This window comes from Tursiops truncatus, chromosome 21, assembly GCF_011762595.2.
Source record: "Tursiops truncatus isolate mTurTru1 chromosome 21, mTurTru1.mat.Y, whole genome shotgun sequence".
Lineage (NCBI taxonomy): Eukaryota > Metazoa > Chordata > Mammalia > Artiodactyla > Delphinidae > Tursiops > Tursiops truncatus.
In genome coordinates this window covers 25,728,763-25,748,020 of record NC_047054.1, presented here as the reverse complement: position 1 = coordinate 25,748,020, position 19,258 = coordinate 25,728,763, and the positions used below count along the sequence as shown (strand labels likewise).

The 19,258-nt window shown below is 43.0% G+C and overlaps 1 long non-coding RNA gene and 1 other non-coding gene across 2 annotated transcripts; both read right to left on the bottom strand.

The window, feature by feature from the left end:
- Positions 1-5,923: 5,923 nt before the first annotated feature.
- LOC141277462 (uncharacterized) lies at positions 5,924-19,162 on the bottom strand. The gene is made up of 2 exons (XR_012328892.1): positions 18,606-19,162; positions 5,924-18,260 (listed from the first exon to the last, which is right to left on the bottom strand). It is a non-coding gene; the product is annotated as an uncharacterized lncRNA (long non-coding RNA).
- On the bottom strand, positions 18,801-18,904 carry LOC117310085 (small nucleolar RNA U13). The gene has a single exon (XR_004524340.1). It is a non-coding gene; the product is annotated as a small nucleolar RNA U13 (small nucleolar RNA).
- Positions 19,163-19,258: the final 96 nt, after the last annotated feature.

The following is a 19,258-nucleotide window of genomic DNA, read 5'->3' as shown; positions in this document are numbered from 1 at the left end:
TTGACAAGAAGCATTCGTATTCATTATTACCTGTTCAGCTAGGTTAGGACTCACATCAATATGCTTGAAGACCTGACCGAGCCAGGCTCGTTCACATGATTTCTAGAATATTTTGAAAGAAAGCTGATGTGTGGTACCACAGCATTCCAGCTACCAAGACTTGTCATTCATAGAATTCTCCTTGTAATTCAAGCCACTGAGCTCTTAACACAGGAAAGGTCCACGTTGCTACCATGGAGGCTTGATTTCTTTCCCTGATTAGACTTTTTTTTCTCACCCACTAGCTGACAATCACTGACTCATCCTACCCTGTGTACTACATCTAGAAGTATTGTTAACTTTTTATGCTCCCAGCTGCACTCAGATCTGGCGCCCATGCCCTCCAACTGTGCTCTGTCAACGTCTTAAAGGGGTGCTGAGTTGATCGTGCGTTTGCAAAATGGACGGAGAGAGCCAGGAACAATTTTCGTAGCCATCACAAGCAGGGAGCAGCTGGGCTGTGGTCGGCCCCCGCTCAGTGGAACAGGGCAGGGCCAATGGTCCAGCATCTCTTTTTTTTCCTCATACTTACAAGATTTTATTTTCTTTTTAAAAAAGTCATTTGAGACAATATCTCAGAAGTAGAAGGCATTATTGTTTGCCTTTAACAGAAAAAAAAAAAATCAATGTTGCAGTAAAACAGAACACAAACTCGTGTGTTTCCCCAACTATGCTGTTTGGGAACGCACCTTCCACTTCCTGGTAGGTCTTGAGCGAAGTCTAATGTAGTGGTGGGTCACAGACATACAAAAGATGCTGATGCTTCCAGAGAAGCCAGACCTCCAGGTTAGGTCTGATGCCCTCCCAGCCCTGCAGTTGAGCCATGGAGCCTGTCAGCACAGTTGGTGCTCATGGCAGGGCAGACCCGAGATGCCACTTGGGCATCTGACAGTCCTGGTGAAGTTGTCGCTACCTGTCTTGGTGGCGTCCTTTGCCCCACAGTGCTCCTGTTCTTGCCACCTCTTCACACGCTGAGAAGTAACAGCTGCTCCTCGGAGCCTCTACCCCCTGCTCGTTGCTGCCAACCCTGCAGGGTTGGATCTCTTCAGTGAGAGCACCAGTTCCTCCTCTCCAGGTGGGCCTGCTTGCTTCAGTGCAGGGAATGCAATGCATTTCCCAGGCAAAACAAAGAGCCCTCCCTCTAGCTCCTGCCGCAGCCTCCTGGTGGATGCATCACGGGAATGCGGTGGGAAACAGGTGGTTTCCAGGTGGGCCTCAACCTTTCCAGCTCCTCCCTCACTGCTTCCCTTCATCTCAAGGAAAACTCATCAGTGTTGGCGTATTCTGAGTAAAATGTTAGCACCAGAATGTCTGTGTTGCAAATTTGAATAGCACTGTCTTGACGTCAAAACGATGGTAAGAATGCCTTGTGTTACCTTTGAGACTTCAACACAGCTCGGTAGAATGGTGTTACAGCACACAGAGACAGGGACACTGGGTATTTTTTGGCTGATCAGGTGGAATTTGATCAATAGCTGATCACAAGTTAAATAGTCACAAGTCCCAATTTTATAGTCATAAATGTGGTCTTGTTACTCAGTTCAGAGTTTCTAGAGCATCTGCTGCCTGGGCCAGGCACTGTGCCAGGTGCTGGAAGACAGGACAGCCCTTGCCTTGGGGAAGGGCATAGGCACACTAATTTGGGTGAGGAACTCATGGTAGAGAGACTCTTAGCTCAACTGGTGTGGAAGTGACAGCAGGGGTGCCTGCAAGGAAACATTACGAGAGCTGGAGCTTGAGAGAGTAACACGCAAAAAAAGACACAAGGATTAACCGCCGTGGGTGCCAGAGAGTGCAAAGAATTCATGTGAAGTGGGAGTGCGGAAGGGTTGGGGGTTAGAGTTCTGTGTAGTGCAAGGAACCTGGGACTTGACAGGGTGAGAATCCTAAAGTTTCTTTCAAACCTGCACATCAGTTGGGAGCAAAGCCAATGATCTTATCCATGCACACAGTATTCATGATGGGCAACTACTGTGCTTAGTACTATTCCCATTACTGAAAAATTTGACTCTAGACATGTTTCAAAGGGTAAAAAATGGAAAGAAGCTGGGCGATAATCATACAGACCAGGATTCCGACTTCAATGAGCTTATCTATGGCAAGCAAACACCATGAATCAATCAAAAGATAAGCACTTGCCTACCAAGTTCTTTCACAAAATACATTTTGCTTTCCTTTCTATGTATATCCCTGGGAGCCTGGGATCAGGAAAAGAGCGTTGGAAAGCAAATAAATGGCTTACTCGTAATTACACAGACAGAAGCATCGGAACCAAGGCACAAACTCCGATCGTGCGGATCTAAGCATCATTGGCTTCCACGTCCCACATAGCTCTGGCAGCAGATTACTTGCTACGAAGATACTCAAAGTAGCAGGTGCTTTTAGTTCCCGGGCTGAGGCAGTCGTGGAGGACAGGGAACCCGGGTAACGCAAAGGATTTGTGCTTGCCATTGTCCAGGATTACAGACTTTTTTTAACTCTGCAGTGGATTGCTTCTTTTAAAGAAATCTTACGTGGCTCTACCCTTGACACAATGGTTAATTAAAGTGGGGTGAGAACTCAGAGTAGAATTTGAAAATCACTGACTTGGAGAGAATGGGGCAACTGATGTTGAAGAATTGTGCCCTCGCATGCCCCCTTTCTCCCATCAATTCTTCCATCCCCACTGGGGCTTTTCCCCCTTCTCACTAGGGCCTTTGATGCCTCCCCAGTTGTGCCATGTTTTCCCCATAAGTCTAACCCATCCTCTGACTTCCATTCTACCACCCTCTTCTGTCTCCCTGGGCGTCAGAATAACATCTGGAGTGCCCTTGACCTTATCACTCACAGGTGAATCTTCTGTTAAAGCCATACGCACAGATCCAGAGGGCTAGATGTGACCAAACTGGAGGCAAGAAGGACAAACTGATGACCAGTCATGCAAGCTTGTACAACAAAGCCATTCATGGGAAAAGAGACTAGCTGTTTATCATGCCCCAGGCCAACAACGGCATTGGATTCCTACTGATCCGAGTTTAAAAAGCATCATGGGCATTTAGCTCCTTCCCTGATAAACTGGCAGGCTCTGTGGACAGGGAGGACGTCACCGATGTCACCTTCGTACTTCGTCATGGCCCTGGATCCTGTCTCCGTGTGACAGTCTCAGCTGTAAACTAGGGCCTGTGCTCTGCAGACAAAGGGGAAGCTAACAGCACCAGGAAGCCCAAGAAAACGTGTTTGACGGCTTCTGACTGTTCATCACAATCTATCACCTCTCCATTGGTGCTGCAACTCAGCACATTTTTCTTTCTCTTTTTTCTTTTCTTTTTTTTTTTTGGCCACACCTCTCGGCTTGCAGGATCTTAGTTCCCCGACCAGGGATCAAACCCCGGGCTCTCAGCAGTGAAAGTGTGGAGTCCTAACCACTGGACCACCAGGGAAGTCCCAGCACATTTTTCTTATCCATCCTCTCTCTTCTCTCATTCCTTTTTTCTCCCTCTTCCTCTCTTTACCCTCTTTTGCTTCATCCTAGCCTATTCCCTGATACGACGGAGAGCCCCAAAGCCATTGCAGAGTCCTCCTGACAGGCCATCATTGTCATGAATGGTTCAAAAGAAACACCAGTTCCAAAGGGTTTATACCCAAATGATTGTGTAAGCAACCCCAGGGACCACCTCTGAGTTTCTATATATTTCATATTATATATGTTCATTAAGTCTCAAGCAGGTGGCTGATATCCTCAAAGGCAGAAATAGAATCCACGGTGATGCTGATACATTAAGGACACGATGCAATCAATGTGAGAGAGGCTAAAAAATCCAAAACCCAAAGAAGGAAAAACCAGGTTTGCATCAGTGGGAGAAATGGATCTGGAAGCACAGTGGCTGTCAAGTTGGGCTTAAGTCAGAAAAAAACCCAAACAAATCCAAAATGCAATAGTACTACTATACCCAGCCAGGGAGTCATCCTCCTGGCCTTCAGTATTGAGCAGATCTCTATGGGATTATTCTGCTCAGATTTTATGTCTGCAAGAAAACAGAAGCTATAAAAAGTACCATGAGAAAGAAGCTGGAGTATTTTAAGTGTGGATGGATAAATACCAAGGGGCAAGACCTTAGTGGTGACCTTCAACATCACAAACTCAGACGTTCCAGAAATGTATTGTTTTCTTTAAGTTGTCTTTGACCCTGAGTCACAGGCTTTCTCCCCATCTGCAGTGCTTGCCTTCCTCCCCAAATTATTCATGAGTCAGAGTCTTACACAGGTCAACCCTCTCCCTCCATCCTTCTGAAAACACTATTTAACCATGGATAGGTCTGTTTGCTGGTCCCCAGAGACCCTGCCTCTATCACTGGTTTCGTGCCCGGTTTGCAGTATGGGAAGCTTGCTGCGATGTCAAGGGCCCAGTTTGTCCATGTCCCACACAGTTGCCTCCACCGGCACCATCTCCTGGGTGCTACCTAGGAGCTAAGGTGCAGATTCCCACTAACCTTGGGACCAGCCACCTTTTTAATTTTTTTTTCCAAGAATGTATTCAGATATATTATTCACAGTATTGAAAATATGTTTACAGATCGAAAGACAGAAAGTCTCAAATCACAGTGACAAAATTCCAAGTCAAAATGTTATTTGCTAGTAGATATGAATTTAATCACCTAGAGTGATTTCAGGGAATCCCATATAAATCCTAGACCGACAACATTTTATTTTCATTCTTAGCTTTCCATTTATTCATGCCTGTTCTCTCCAGTTACTGGCTAATTAAAAGTCTTACTATTAATCTATGTTAAGATTTTCTAGTTCAGGGCTTTTTCAACATCAGAACAAGTGACATTTGGGACTGGTTCTTTCTCGTAGGGCTGCCTTGTAGGATGTTTAGCAGAATCCATGGGGACTGCCCACGTTTATCCTTTTCAGATTGAGGTGTTAGTTGTAGAGTGAACACCTGCATTCTACAATGAACATTTTGCAATATTTGTTTTATCCCCTATCTACCCATCTAGCCTTAATCCAGGTACGTTTCAATGCATTTCAAAGCAAGCTTCAGATACCAGTACATTTCTTGTACAGGTAACTTAAATTGTACAGCTAACTATTTTTTTTAACAAGTGAACTTGTTACTGAGTATAACGAAATCTACCTCGAATATGAAGAAGATAAGCATTTTCTGATAACTTGTGGATAAATTTTGATGAGTGGCTCTGACTCAGGCTGGTTTGAGAAATAACTCAGATATGAAATCATTTTATACTGAAAATGCAGTCGCGGTGGAAAAGCATCCTTCACTGCCTCAGGTAACGTCTCACCTTGCTAAATTATATGCTGGGTGTCAAGGCAAAAAGAGAGAGAGGGTGAGAGAGATAGAGAAGTGCATCAAAAGTGTAAGACATCCTCCTCTTACTGCACATATTAACATTTCTTGCACAATTATCCATGGAATATTCTCATTTTGGACTCTTTCCACACCCTAAATTTAGCAAGCTAGAATTATCTTTTAAACGCCACTTGAAGCAACCTTTTTGAAAGGAAGACGCTGAGGAGGGGGAAATCTGCATTTCCTTGTGGTTAGGATGCAATGGCCTCAATTTAATTCTGCAAAGAGGCAGACTCCTCTATTGTATGCTGAGGATAGAGCAAAGACAGTGCCCCAGCAAATTCATTACAGGTGTGTAAGATTAAAAACTTATACATTCAGATTGAGAAACAGGCCATGCATTCCAGGCTTTGTGTGTTCTGGCCACGGTGCACACTGAATTGAATAATTGCCTTAACTGTGCCAGGTGGATTTCATTATTTGAAAGGAATTCTGAGTTTTTAATGACTAAAAAGGTCTTAAAAATGAGATCTAAGGACTCTCACTTTTTCATTTATATACTTTGAAACACGAAAATCTTCATATAAAATCTGTTTTGTTTTTTGTTTTTTTAAGTGAGCCGTGCCTATAGAATAAAATAAATTAGAAGGAATTTCTTTAAAGTCTGGTTTAATTTCTTTAAAGACTGGAATTTCTTTAAAGTCTGGTTTAATTTCTTTAAAGACTGGTAGCTAGCACGGATCAGGAAAGAGCCATTTTGAATGAACAATTTTTGTCCATAGTTATTCATTCTAAAAGGGGTAAGGGCTCAGTAGTTGAGAAACAAAAGATTCACTGGTAAGAGTCAGTGATGAACTGGGGCTGTGTTTTAGGAAATCAGGGGTCCTCTCCCTTCTGTTCCTCATTATGAGGTTCATTTGTATAGTGGAATAAACAAAGCCAGCATTGGAATCCAAAGAATGGGTTTTAAACCCAGCTCTGCCTCTAATTAGCTGGGAGGCCCTGGCTTTGTTTCTTACTCTCTTTAAGCCTCGCTTTTCTCCTCTGTAAAATGGAGATCATAGTAACTGCCTCAGAGTGTGGTCAGGAAGAGTACATAAAATAATGCATAAATTGGGAGATTGGGGTTGACATATATACACTAATATGTATAAAATAGATAATTAATAAGAACCTGCTGTATAAAAAAATTAAATAAAACTCAAAAAAAAGAATGCATAATAAATGCTCAAAGTCATTCTCAAATATAAGCTCTTTTTGTTTCTAAAAAGTCTCCAAAAATAAGGGGACTATATGATAGGTCTATCAGAAATAAGAAAGCCTGTGGATTTCCCCTAGTCATCCTAATGACTACAGCATCCTTTATGGAGTATATACTATGTTGCAGGTGCTGCATTCATTCTGCATAAAAAGGATTTGCTTTACTTCACTGGGCATAGCCGATACCTATTGAACATGCCATTTGTAGAGAAGTCTGATATGGATAATTGTACTTAGAGTCAAACGTTGAAAAGTATATATTACAAAATTTTCCTATTTATTCAGCTGCCAGCGCGTATTAATTGAGTGCCTACTATGTGCCAGCCACTGCTCCCTGTGCCAACACACAAAACCCAACATGGTCCTTATTTCTAAGACACTTATGGTGTAACAGGAGAGACAGAGACTAAACAAACGTTAACATATACACATGCCAACCATGAAAAAGTATGCAGTGCCTTCCTGAAAACTGGGAGGGGGTGTGGAGGTGAGTCCAGGAAAGGCATTTCTGAGCAAGAAGCATTTAAGCTGAGACCAGAAGAATGGCAAGAGTTGGGGAAAGACCGGACAGAAGAGCATAGGTGAGAACTTTGAGGCAAAATAGAGCTTGGCTTATTGGAGAACAAATTCCATTTGGTTGGAGCTTAATGAGGGCGGGGAAGGCAGTACAAAACGAGGTTGAAGGGACACAGGGGTCAGATCATGTAAGGGCCACGGTGAGGAGTTTTAATTTATGATAATGGGATTTAAGAACAGAAGTGACATTGTTTGAGTTAGTTGTTTAATGGAGGTGGGGTGGTGGATAAGAGTGAAAGCCACAGGCCAGCTGGAAGGGAGGGAATAACAAGGATGACAGTCAGGTTTTTGGCTAAATGACTTGGTGGATGGAAGAGTTATTCAGTAGGAATGAGATTATAGAAAGAAAAGCTTTGGAGGCGAAGGTTCAAATTTCAGTTTAGAAATGTTAAATTTAGGGAATTCCCTGGTGGTCCAGTGGTTAGGACTCTTGTACTTCCACTGCAGGGGGCATGAGTTCGATCCCTGGTTGGGGAACTAAGATCTTGCATACAGCACAGCACGGCCAAAAAAAAAAAAAAGAAGAAGAAAGAAAAAACAAGAGATGTTAAATTTACCCATGAGAACTGCAAAAGGAGATAGAGGTAGAAATTTGAATGTGTGATTCTGAAGCTCACTGATGGGTATGGGCTAGACATACATCAATGGTGTTGAAGGCCATGGGAAGCATAAGATCACCTCAGGAGAGAGGGTTGGCAATGAAAAAAGATCCCTGACAAGATCTGAGGAACTAGAAGCTTTCAAGACCTGGAGAAAGCAGAGGATCCAGGAAAGGAGGAGTGACAGAGAGATGGAAGGACAACCAGGAGGGGTGGGCTGCCCACAAGCAGAAGAGACAGTGTTAAGGACAGGCAGGTCAAGAGTCAAATGTTTCTTAGAGACCAGATAAGAGGGATATCGAGGTGCCCACAGAATTTGGCCACGAGGGGGCCAGTGATGTCCTGAACGAGAGCAGTTTTGCTGGATTTCGGGGGGTGAAGGCGTGCTTGAGTGTGTTGAAAAGTGATTGAGCAGCAAGAAAGAAGCCACTCCTAAAAAACTGAAAAGAAATAAAAAGTGTATCTAAACGTATACCAAGTTGGTCACATAGCCATAAAGAAAAAGAAATTTATTTCATGTGACTGGTGGAGTCTTGCCTCCATGTTGATGGCGGCTGACTGATCAGGCTGGTGGGTGCGGAAGGTTGGAGTGGCCGTGGCAATTTCTTCAACTAAGACAGCAGTGAAGTTGGCCGCATCCATTGCCTTCCTTTCATGAACCATTTCCCTCTAGCATGCACTGCTGTTTGAGAGCATTCAAGCCACAGCAGGACCTCTTTCAAAACGGGAGTCGGTCCTCTCAAACCCTGTCATGACGTTAGCAACTAAGTTTACTTAATATTCTAAATCCTTTGTTGTCTTTCAACCATCTTCACCAGGAGTAGATTCTATCTCAAGAGACCACTTTCTTTGCTCATCCATACGGAGCAACTCCTCAACTGTTAGCTTTTTTCATGAGATTGCAGCAGTTCAGTCACATCTTCAGGCTCCACTTCTAATTCTTCGAGAATTACCAAAATGTGATGCCGAGACACACCGTGAGCAAATGCTGTTAGAAAAACGGTACCGATAGACTTGCTTGATGCAAGGTTGCCACAAACCTTCAATTTGTAAAAAACGTTCTATCTTTAAAGTGCAATAAAGCAAAAGGCAACAAAACGAGGTCTGCCTGTAATAAAATTAGAGAATTGCCATTTTGTAACCTCTAATAAAGCGAAGATCATCCATGGCTGCTAATGCCACCAGGGTAGAGATTGATAAGGAACTTTATATCAGATATATCTCTCTTATCAATAACAGTGGGAAATTACATGCCTCCTGTGATACAGTCAGTACACAGCCCTGCCCCCCAAGACTGACCGTGAATGTAATCCTGCCTCTAGATCCAACTAGCTCTTCATAGGAGGTGGGGGAGATAGAGGAACAATTTAAATGACACCAGGAAGAAGCAATCTGCCGAATTCAGAGTTTGGGTCCTTTTACAGAACAAATGGCCCTCCTTCAATGGCCTTTTTTTTTTTTTTTTTAAAGAGTGGGGAGTATTATAAAGTTTTAAAAGCTTAAGAGATACAACCAGGTGCAAACTTTCCATAATTAAAAAAAAAAATCTAAGTGAGTGGTAAGTGGAGAGTTGGAGACAACATGAATATGTTTGTTGTTTTCGTTTTTGTTTTAAGACATTTTGCTGAGCAGAGAAGTAGGGTGGTAGCTCCAGAGGAAAATGGCATCAGGGAGAATTTTTTTTTAATTTTTAAATTTTTTTGATGTGGACCATTTTTAAAGTCTTTATTGAATTTGTTACCCTATTGCTTCTGTGGGTGTTTTGGTTTTTTGGCCTCGAGGCATGTGGGATCTTAGCTCCCCAACCAGGGATTGAACCCACACCCCCTGCATTGGAAGAAGTCTTAACCACTGGACTGCCAGGGAAGTCCCAGGGAGAATGTTTTAATGGTGGAATAGAGTGAGCCTTTTGGAAACCAATGGGAATGATGGAGTAGAGAACATAGGAAGGTCATGCCATTGGAATGAGGTCCCTGAGGAAAAACAAGCCGGCAGGATCCACACCCCTTGAGGAAGGAACCGCCCGTGGGTAAGATGTTCTTAGATCATATACCACCTTAATAAAAGAAATGACCGTAGAAATATTAAACTGACAGCACAGACACAGAAAGGAAGCTAAGTGAACCGAGAATCTTAGGAAGGAGAAAGTTATATTGGAGATGTAATGGGATCTTGTCACAGCGAAAGCCCACTCATTTAGCCAAATTTTCAACATGGCTACGACTTTTGTTATTTTGATGGATATTCCATGTTTACAAGATTCTTTTGGTTTATAGCTCTCTATACTCTTTCAAAAGAATTTCGGTTCATTAAGAGCCGTTTGGTACTTGTTCTACAAACTTAATGAATATATAACCTTCAAAATAATTAGTATATTCTTTAGCCCAAGCGTTAGAGTCATAATCAATGTTAAAAATTTTATAGGCTTGTATGCAAAAGGATCTAGTGGTCACCTCACTCTCCACGGGTATTCAAGGGTTGTAAACACAGTATTATCATTTTTCTATTTGGCCTATAATCAGAAATGTCACTCTGCTGCAAGCAGTAATCTTACAGTGTTTGCAAATCCTATTATTAACCATGTTTAGACCATATGAACCTTGAAAGACGTGACTGGAATACGGTAAAGCTGTAATCACATCAGTTTTTACTCTTGGTTGAATGAAAGGGAGCAAACATTTCTTTTTTACTTCCTCTCATTTTTGTTTTTCCTTATGAAGAGGTTTTCACCTTAAATCGTCAATCCTATGGTCTTTGAAAAACTGAGAGGTATTACTAAATGTTTAGCCACAAAACCTCTGGAATTTACTGCATTCTTCCATTTCTCCTTAAAAGAAAGATTTAAAACTCTAATCTCTTTATACGTAACCACATTCATACATAATTTTACATAAGTATAAAAATATAACCACATATATGCTTTGTAAAAAGATGCGGTCATTTTTTCTTTCTGTTTAGTTTGGTTTTGCTGAGCTCCTCCATCGTCCTCTGTCCCTTCTTTACCTCACATCAGCACCCAAGTGTGTCTGTGCGGAGAACCTGGAATGTAGCCTCGCAAATGTCCTCCTTATGCAAGTACTCTTAGACCTGAAGGCATTCACTTTTTTTTTGTTGCACCACACGGCATGCGGGATCTTAATTCCCTGACCAGGGATCGAACCCGGGCCCCCTGCAGTGGAAGCGCAGAGTCTTTTTTTTTTTTTTAATTTTTAAAAAGATTTATTTATTTTTGGCTGTGTTGGGTCTTTGTTGCTGCGTGCGGACTTTCTCTAGTTGTGGCAAGTGGGGGCTACTCTTTGTTGCAGTGCGCGGGCTTCTCATTGCAGTGGCTTCTCTTGTTGCAGAGCACAGGCTCCAGGCGCACAGGCTTCAGTAGTTGTGGCTCGCGGGCTCAGCAGTTGTGGCACAAAGGCTTAGTTGCTCCGCAGCATGTGGGATCTTCCCGGACCAGGGCTCGAACCCGTGCGCCCTGCATTGGCAGGCAGATTCTTAACCACTGCGCCACCAGAGAAGTCCTGGAAGCACGGAGTCTTAATCACTGGACCTCCAGGGAAGTCCTGGCATTCACTTTTTAAGGCATTGTCTTATAACTGGGATATCATAGCATCTCTTGCATCTTACACTCATCACTGAGCAACGCCTTGTGGAAACCCCTCCTGGTCCTCTGGCTCCACTTTTTATTCTTTTAGTAAATAGCTGGATGATTCCCCAGTGGGGATGTGTCCTTGATGAACCTTCACTTTGTTTTCAGGTTTTTGCCCTATGAACAGTCACACAAAGAACCTATTGTTCATCCTTGTGGTCTTGAACCCATATCCTTACATAGAGTTATTTGTATCCGATAGAGTCTCAAGACTACAGTTGTCACTGCATTCATTTATTCTGTTAAGAGATGTTGCCAGATTGGTTTCCAAAAGCTGGAGGAGGAGAGTCAAGGAGAGGAAGCCAAATGTGGATAACACGCCTACTCCATGAATTTAAGTTGTGTGGATTGAATGAAGGGACAGGTGCAGAGTAAAGACCAGTACAGTTGACAATTATTATTAGTTCTTTTCCTAAAGACTGTGGGCTCCCCAGGTCACCACCTGGGTCTCTGCTGGTGGGGGGCATTCACGAGGTAACACAGTGGCAGTGACATTCGGGATTGTATACCTGGCAGGTCTACAAAAAAGGGGTAGAACCGGGAAGAGCAAAGCCTTGGAGGGCTTCCCTGGTGGCGCAGTGGTTGCGAGTCCGCCTGCCGATGCAGGGAACACGGGTTCGTGCCCCGGTCCGGGAGGATCCCACATGCCGCGGAGCGGCTGGGCCTGTGAGCCATGGCCGCTGAGCCTGCGCGTCCGGAGCCTGCGCGTCCGGAGCCTGTGCTCCGCAACGGGAGAGGCCACAACAGTGAGAGGCCCGCGTACCACAAAAAAAAAAAAAAAAAAAAGCCTTGGAAGTCCAACGGACTCAGCTTTAATTGCATCTTTACCACTTTCCACTGTGAGATCTTGGGCAAGTTTCTGAACTTCTCAGAGCTTCAGTTTCCTCATCTACAGGATGGAGATAATGATGCCAGCCTCCTAGGGTGGCTGTGAAGAGGAAGCAACGGACTTGAGGCCCTGAACAGACTGCCTGGTGCTCCTTACAGGTGCCACTTTTTCTCAGATGCCTTCATTATCTCTCTTCCCCCAGCAGACGAAAACCTGTTGAAGGCAGGAACTGCATCGAATTCATCGCTGCATTTTCCCCCCACCCCCAGCTGCGTGGCATGATCTTAGTTCCCCAACCAGGGAAGGAACCCACGGCCCCTGCAGTGCAAGCTCAAGAATCTTTACCACTGGACCACCAGGGAAGTCCCCTCGCCGCATCTTTATATATCCAGATGGATATACATATCCTCACTTGGTTTTCCCTTCTACCAACTACCTTAAGGTCTTTTGCTCAGTTAAACCAGCACTGATTAAAAACGAGAGGAAGAACAACAATTCTTTTATTATGGAAAATATCAGACTTCCACTATGATAGAGAGACTAACGTAAAGAACACCCATGATCCACTCCCACATTCAACACTGTCAACACGTGTTTAACCTTTTGGTTTTTTTTTGTTTTTTGTTTTTTGTTTTTGGCTCTGCCTTGTAGCTTGTGGGACCTTAGTTCCCCAACCAGGGATCAAACCCAGGCCCTCAGCAATGAAAGCATGGAATTCTAACCACTGGACCACCAGGGAAACCCTGACCAGATTTTTTCATTCATCTCTTGATCACTCCTTCCCACCACCCCTCTTTACGGAGTATTTTAAAGTGAACCCCAGATATCACATGATATCAATTGTTAAATACTTGTGTAAATTTTCAGTTGCAGTTCTCAAAGTGTGATCTGGAGAACCCTGAGGGTTTTCAACACCCTATCAGGCGGTCTGCCAGGTCAAAACTGTTTTTATAATAATGTTAATATATTGTTTGTCTTTTTCATTCTCATCCTCTCATGAATGTATGGTGGAGTTTTCCAACACAGACTGAATGCAGCAAGAGATCTGAGAATCCAGCTTCCTCCTATTAAACCAGGTATGAGAGTTGCAAATTTTTACCGATCTGTTTACAAAAATGTGCTACTGTGTGTACAAAAATAATGCTACTCTTCTCTATGTTTGTTTTGTCTTGAAAAATATAATCACTTTTCATAAAAACAAGTTTTTAGTTAACAGGTAATGGGTTCATTATTGCTATATTTAAAATAATTAAATGGATATATTAAAAATTTGTCAGTTTTATTTTCTAATGTAGAAAAAATACATCTATCAAAATATTTATCTAATGTAAAGAAAGCTCTTTGGGATCCTCAATACTTTTTTCAATTAATTTTTCCTTTTTTTTTTTTTTTTTTTTTGCGGTACGCGGGCCTCTCACTGTTGTGGCCTCTCCCGTTGCAGAGCACAGGCTCCAGACGCACAGGCTCAGCGAGCCCGCTCTGCGGCATGTGGGATCTTCCCGGACCGGGGCACGAACCCGTGTCCCCTGCATCAGCAGGCAGACTCTCAACCACTGCGCCACCAAGGAAGCCCTTAAATTAGTTTTTAAACTGATATTTAATTCTTCACATAGCATAGGATTCACTACTTCACAGTATAATTCGGTAGGCTTTAGTATATTTACAAGTTGGGCAACCATTACCACTAGCTAATTCCTGATCACTCTTATCACCCGAAGAAGAAGCCCCATACCTGTTAATAGTCACTGTAAATTCTTCCCTCTCCTCAGCCCCTTTCTGACTCCACTGATTTGTCTATCCTGGACATTTCATATAAATGAAGTATTTTGTGTCTGGCTTATTTCACTTAACATAGTGCCTTTAAAGTTCACCCATATTGCAGCAGATATCAAAACCTCATTCTTTTTTATGGTTGAATAATATTCCATTGTACCTATATACCACATTTTGTTTATCCATTCATCAGTTGGTGGACTTTTAGGTTGTTTTCAGTTTTGGCTATTATGAATAATGCTGCTAGGCACATTAGTGTCTAAGGTTTTGTATGAATACATGTTTTTAGTTCTCTTGGCTACATACCTAGGAATAGAATTGCTGGGTCATATGATTAACTCTATGTTACTCTAGATTTAACTTTTTGAGAAACCATCAAACTGTTTTCCACAGCAGCTGCACCATTTTACATTTCAACCACCAGTATATGAGTGTCTCACTATCTCAACATCCTTACCAAAATTTATTTTCTGTGTTTTTGATCCTGGTCATCTTTGTAGGACTTAATAATTTCTAAAGCGTATAAGGGGTTCTGAGGCTAAAATGTTTGAGAATTGTTTTTCTAACAAATAACTTTAAAAAAACATGAAAGCATTTTTTGTAAATAACAAGTTCATAGAAACAGAGGACAGATTAGTGGTTGCCAGAGGTGGGAAAGGATGCAGGCAAAATGGGTGAAGGTGGTCAAATGGTACAAACTTCCAGTTATAAAATAGATATGCACTGGGGATGTAATGTACAGCATGGTGACTATAATTAATAAACACCGCATTGTATATTTGAAAGTTGCTAAGAGAGTAGATCTTAAAAGTTTTTATTACAAGAAAAATTTAATTGTGTGGTGATGGACGTTAACTAGACTTCTGGTGGTGATCATTTCACAATATATACATATATTGAATCATTACGTCGTACAGCTGAAACTAATGTTAAAAAATAAACATAATAACACTATCGAATTAACAATAATTTCACAAAGTTTTCTGAAACTGCGGTAATCAAGCTTGCCTAGGACAGACTCAATTTACACCTTTGTACCAGCATAACTATTAAAAGTGTCTCCTTTAACTCTCAATATGCCCTGTTTAGATGACAAATTATATGAACACCTTGTAACAGAACTATGTTCAGATTTCCCCAGTTGTCTTAAATATATCTTTACAATGTTTATTGAAAACAATATCCAACATTGCATTTGATTGAGGTGTCTTTAAAAACTATATCAATTCTCTCTTCCACTCCATTTCTTTCATGCTAGTTATTTATTGAAGAAACTGGGTAATTTGTGTAATTTCCTGTATCCTTAGCTTGGCTGATCCTATCGTCTTGGTGTCTTAATCTGTCTCTGTGTCCTTCCTATTTCTTGCCATTTTGTAGTTAGATCTAGAAGTTTGATTAGGTTTAGGGTCAATTTTTGTGCAACAGTATTTCGTAGATGGTGCGTATATACTGTTGCATTGCATCAAGAGGCACGTGGGATCGGGTTATCTCACTTTTAGTGATGTTAAGATAAATCGGTGGGTTCAGGTTTTGTTAGCTTGATCCAGCTATTATAAGATTCCCATCAATGTTCCACTTCATAATTCTAATAGCCATGAATGTTTGTTGCCTAGTCCCAGGGCTTCATTAGGACCTGTGAACAGTAACTTTCTAATTCTACTAGTTCTGTGTCATTTGTTGCCCTTACAAACTATTTGGATATCCTGAAATATATAGCAGAATAAATGCTTGATTTTTTCCTTTTACCAATTTTCAAAATAAAGAGTAGGTGATCCAAGCATGAATGATGATTTTTTTTCTTTGTTAGTATTACTATGAATGAATTAATGGATTTGTATATGTTAGATTATGTTTCAATCCATTAGTCATTATTCTTTTTTTAAGCCCAAACTGTTCCACTTTGGCCAAAGGGTGCCCCTTCAACCTTGCTCTTGGGTTCTTTTGACATAACCTCAGGAGTATTTGATAGCTACTTTGCTTTCTGTCATAATAAAATGTCACAAGCTCATCTTACACCATCCTTGCTTGCCCCCGTTCTAAAATCAGTCATTTCCTAAAGGAGTCCTGGTTCTTCTTAGTGGGCAGCGGCATTTAGATTATGAATTTGGACACTAGGGCTGCTGATAGGCATTGGATTGTCACTGCTTCTTGGCCTTTCAGTGGACACAGCTAGGATATACGTATTTTGTAAATAGAGAAAAATTAATCATGAATTCATACTACCATTGCCAATTCAAACTTTTGCTTATAGAATTTACATCTAATTTCATTGATTTGATACCTGTTATCTCTTTATCTTTCACCGCAGACCTTGGTTTCTATCAACACTACGATACCTGCTATTGTATATACACACATATGTGTAAAATATACATGCAACAGCATCTAATTAACAATACCGGTATTATTACTAACAGTTACTATTACTAAATGCAGTTTGATTTCTTTGCCATGCCTTTCTGTTTTTTTTTTTTTTGGTACGCGGGTCTCTCACTGTTGTGGCCTCTCCCGTTGCGGAGCACAGGCTCCGGACACGGCTCACGGGCCCAGCCGCTCTGCGGCATGTGGGATCCTCCCGGACCGGGGCACGAACCCGTGTCCCCTGCATTGGCAGGCGGACTCTCAACCACTGCGCCACCAGGGAAGCCCCCGGGAAGCCCCCTTTCTGTTCTTAGGATAAGTCCCACTAAGGATATACAGTCAAAATCATGAGTTTTAAAGTCAGTTTCTTATTTTTCCATGCGGTTATGCCAGTAACTTGAAATATACTTTGATTCATGACTTTCTTTTTCTTTTAGGAAATACTTTGCATTTTCTTTTAAAAACTAATTATGTAAAGTACTTACATGATGCCAAAGTCAAAACTATAAGACAGAGTATACGAAACGAAGTCTAGCTTCCACACCCATGTTTTTCACCTTGTTCTTTTCTTATATGTAACCCTTTTTTATTAGTTTGTAATTTAGTCTGCCATTGCTGCTGCTTTAAAATGTGAGCAAATGCACCACACCTTTCTTAGGAGAGAAGCAACATATACATGGCCTCGGCCTTGCTTTTTTCACTTAAACAATATATCCTAGCGTCCCATGGCCTCCACAGAGATGGTCTTCATTCCTTTGTACGGCTGCACAGAACTGCATTGTGTGGATATACCATGCTTTATTCAACCAGTCCTCTGTGGATGGACATGTGGGTTCAACAAACATTTACTGCATAACTAAACTGTGCCAGGCACTGGAGAGCAAGGCATGGTGTCTGGCCTCAGGAAACTCAGAGTGTAGAGAGGGTGAACGCTTGCAATACAAGTACTTTCCTAAGGGAGTGAGATCTTGGATCCACTTAGCACAAAGGGCACATGGAACACGGAAGACAGTGTCCCACACAGGAGGGATACAGTAACTGTGGATTGCCATCTTGCTCCCATAGGGGTCAATATCTGGGAGATCTTGATAGGGGAGAATCCCCTTGGGAGGAGTTTTTAATCAATGTTTGAAACTGCTTAGAAAATGATGAGTGCCACCAATTGGCCGGAGAAAGAAAGACCAAGGGAAAGACGTAGAAAGGAAGGGTCCTAACCATAAAATTCCCCTGAAAAGAAAAAATGTAAGTTAATACAGGAGCTGTGGTTTAACAGTAAGAACTAACACCTGTATAAAATTTACCACGGACCAGAAATTGCTCTAAGCCGTTTAAGTATATTTAACTTTAACAATTCTACGAAGTAGGGACTATTACTACCCACGTTTTACCTTCGAAAAAAATTAGGGCACGGAGAGGTCGCCGAACTTTCCATCAAGGTCACAGAACGGGCGAGGGGGGTTGGGAGCGACAAAGCACTCGCAGTCAAGATCCGCAGATCGGCTATCTGTAAGCGGTGCTGTCTCCAAGGCGAGACGAAAGCCCTTAAGTCTCCCTTCACTCTCACAGCCCCCTGGGGACCAGAGCCTACTCTTAGCGCTCTCCGGGCGCGGCCTCTCCACCCCAAGATCCGAAAACCCCGCAGGTCATGCTCTAGGCGCCTTGTGGTTCGGGGTCCAGAAAAATCCCAAAGCCCTGCGGGACGGTGGGCGTAAACTAGGCCGGCCGGCGGGGCAAGGTGCGTTTGAGCCTCGGTGCGGGGCCGCACGCCGCGCACGCCTCCACGAAAAGCGGCGCCGCCTGCTCTCCGACTCCTTCCGGTGTCCGCCGCCCGTTTCTAGGCGCTCCCGCCCACGTCTTGGCGCAAATACGGTGTGCTTCCCCGGGCACCTACCACACAACGAAAGTTATGAGAAGTCATCGGCAAACGCCCTGGCAAAGCCGGGGGCCGTGACCGGCCCCCCCGGGGAATCCAAGATCTAGGGTTCTCAGCTCCACCGTCCGAGTAGCCGCAGCAAGAGACCCGCCAGGAAAATGTCGCACGGGGCCGTGGCTCCTTCCGCTGCCCCCACCCCTACCACTTAGGGGTGCCGACGCCGCCCCGGGAGCCGCCCGAACACACGCGGGGAAACACCTCACTTGCACACCCGCGGGCGGGCCCGAGCCACACCCGGATCAGCCGCGTTTCTAGCGAAAGCCCCGTCGTCGCAGACCATTTTCAAACTCCTCGCTTACCAGCAACTTTCGCATTTTTTCCTTTTTAAAAGCCCACGGCAATCAACATTAAAAATCTAGCTGCAGAAAGAGAAAAATCAAAGCTAACGCAGAACTCGGAGTCAAACACGCCTCACAATCACGTACTAGACACAGGACGATAAGCACTATCAACAACCAAACCATCGCAGGATTAAGAGGATCCTTCATAGTTCATGTCAGACGGGTAATGTGCCACAGTCGTAACAAGGTTGGAAGGAAGCACATGTCACACAAGCGCGTGAACACCCAATCATCACACTTATGAACTACAAAAGGATCAACGTGACTCGTCGGCTAAGGAGCCCCGGGTACGACCCACTAACTTCTTAGTAAGGGTGACAGATGTAGTGCATATTTACTTAGACTTGATATAAAGAGTCCTGTATATTTTATCACGATCACCGATATTGCCTGATACTTCTTTTGTTTCTACCTCAGTAAGTGAAAACAGAAACCAAATAGCGATGCGGCTATTATCCATGCAAATATACTCTCCATAGCTCCACCCTCTCTTGAACCCGGGTCGCTATTGCTTTACGGTAGTACGTCGTGAAATGACGGAGCGTAGCCGCGGTAATGGCGGAAGCTAGCCTTGTGCTTTGCGGCAACGACGTTTGCTAAGTCGGATCCTG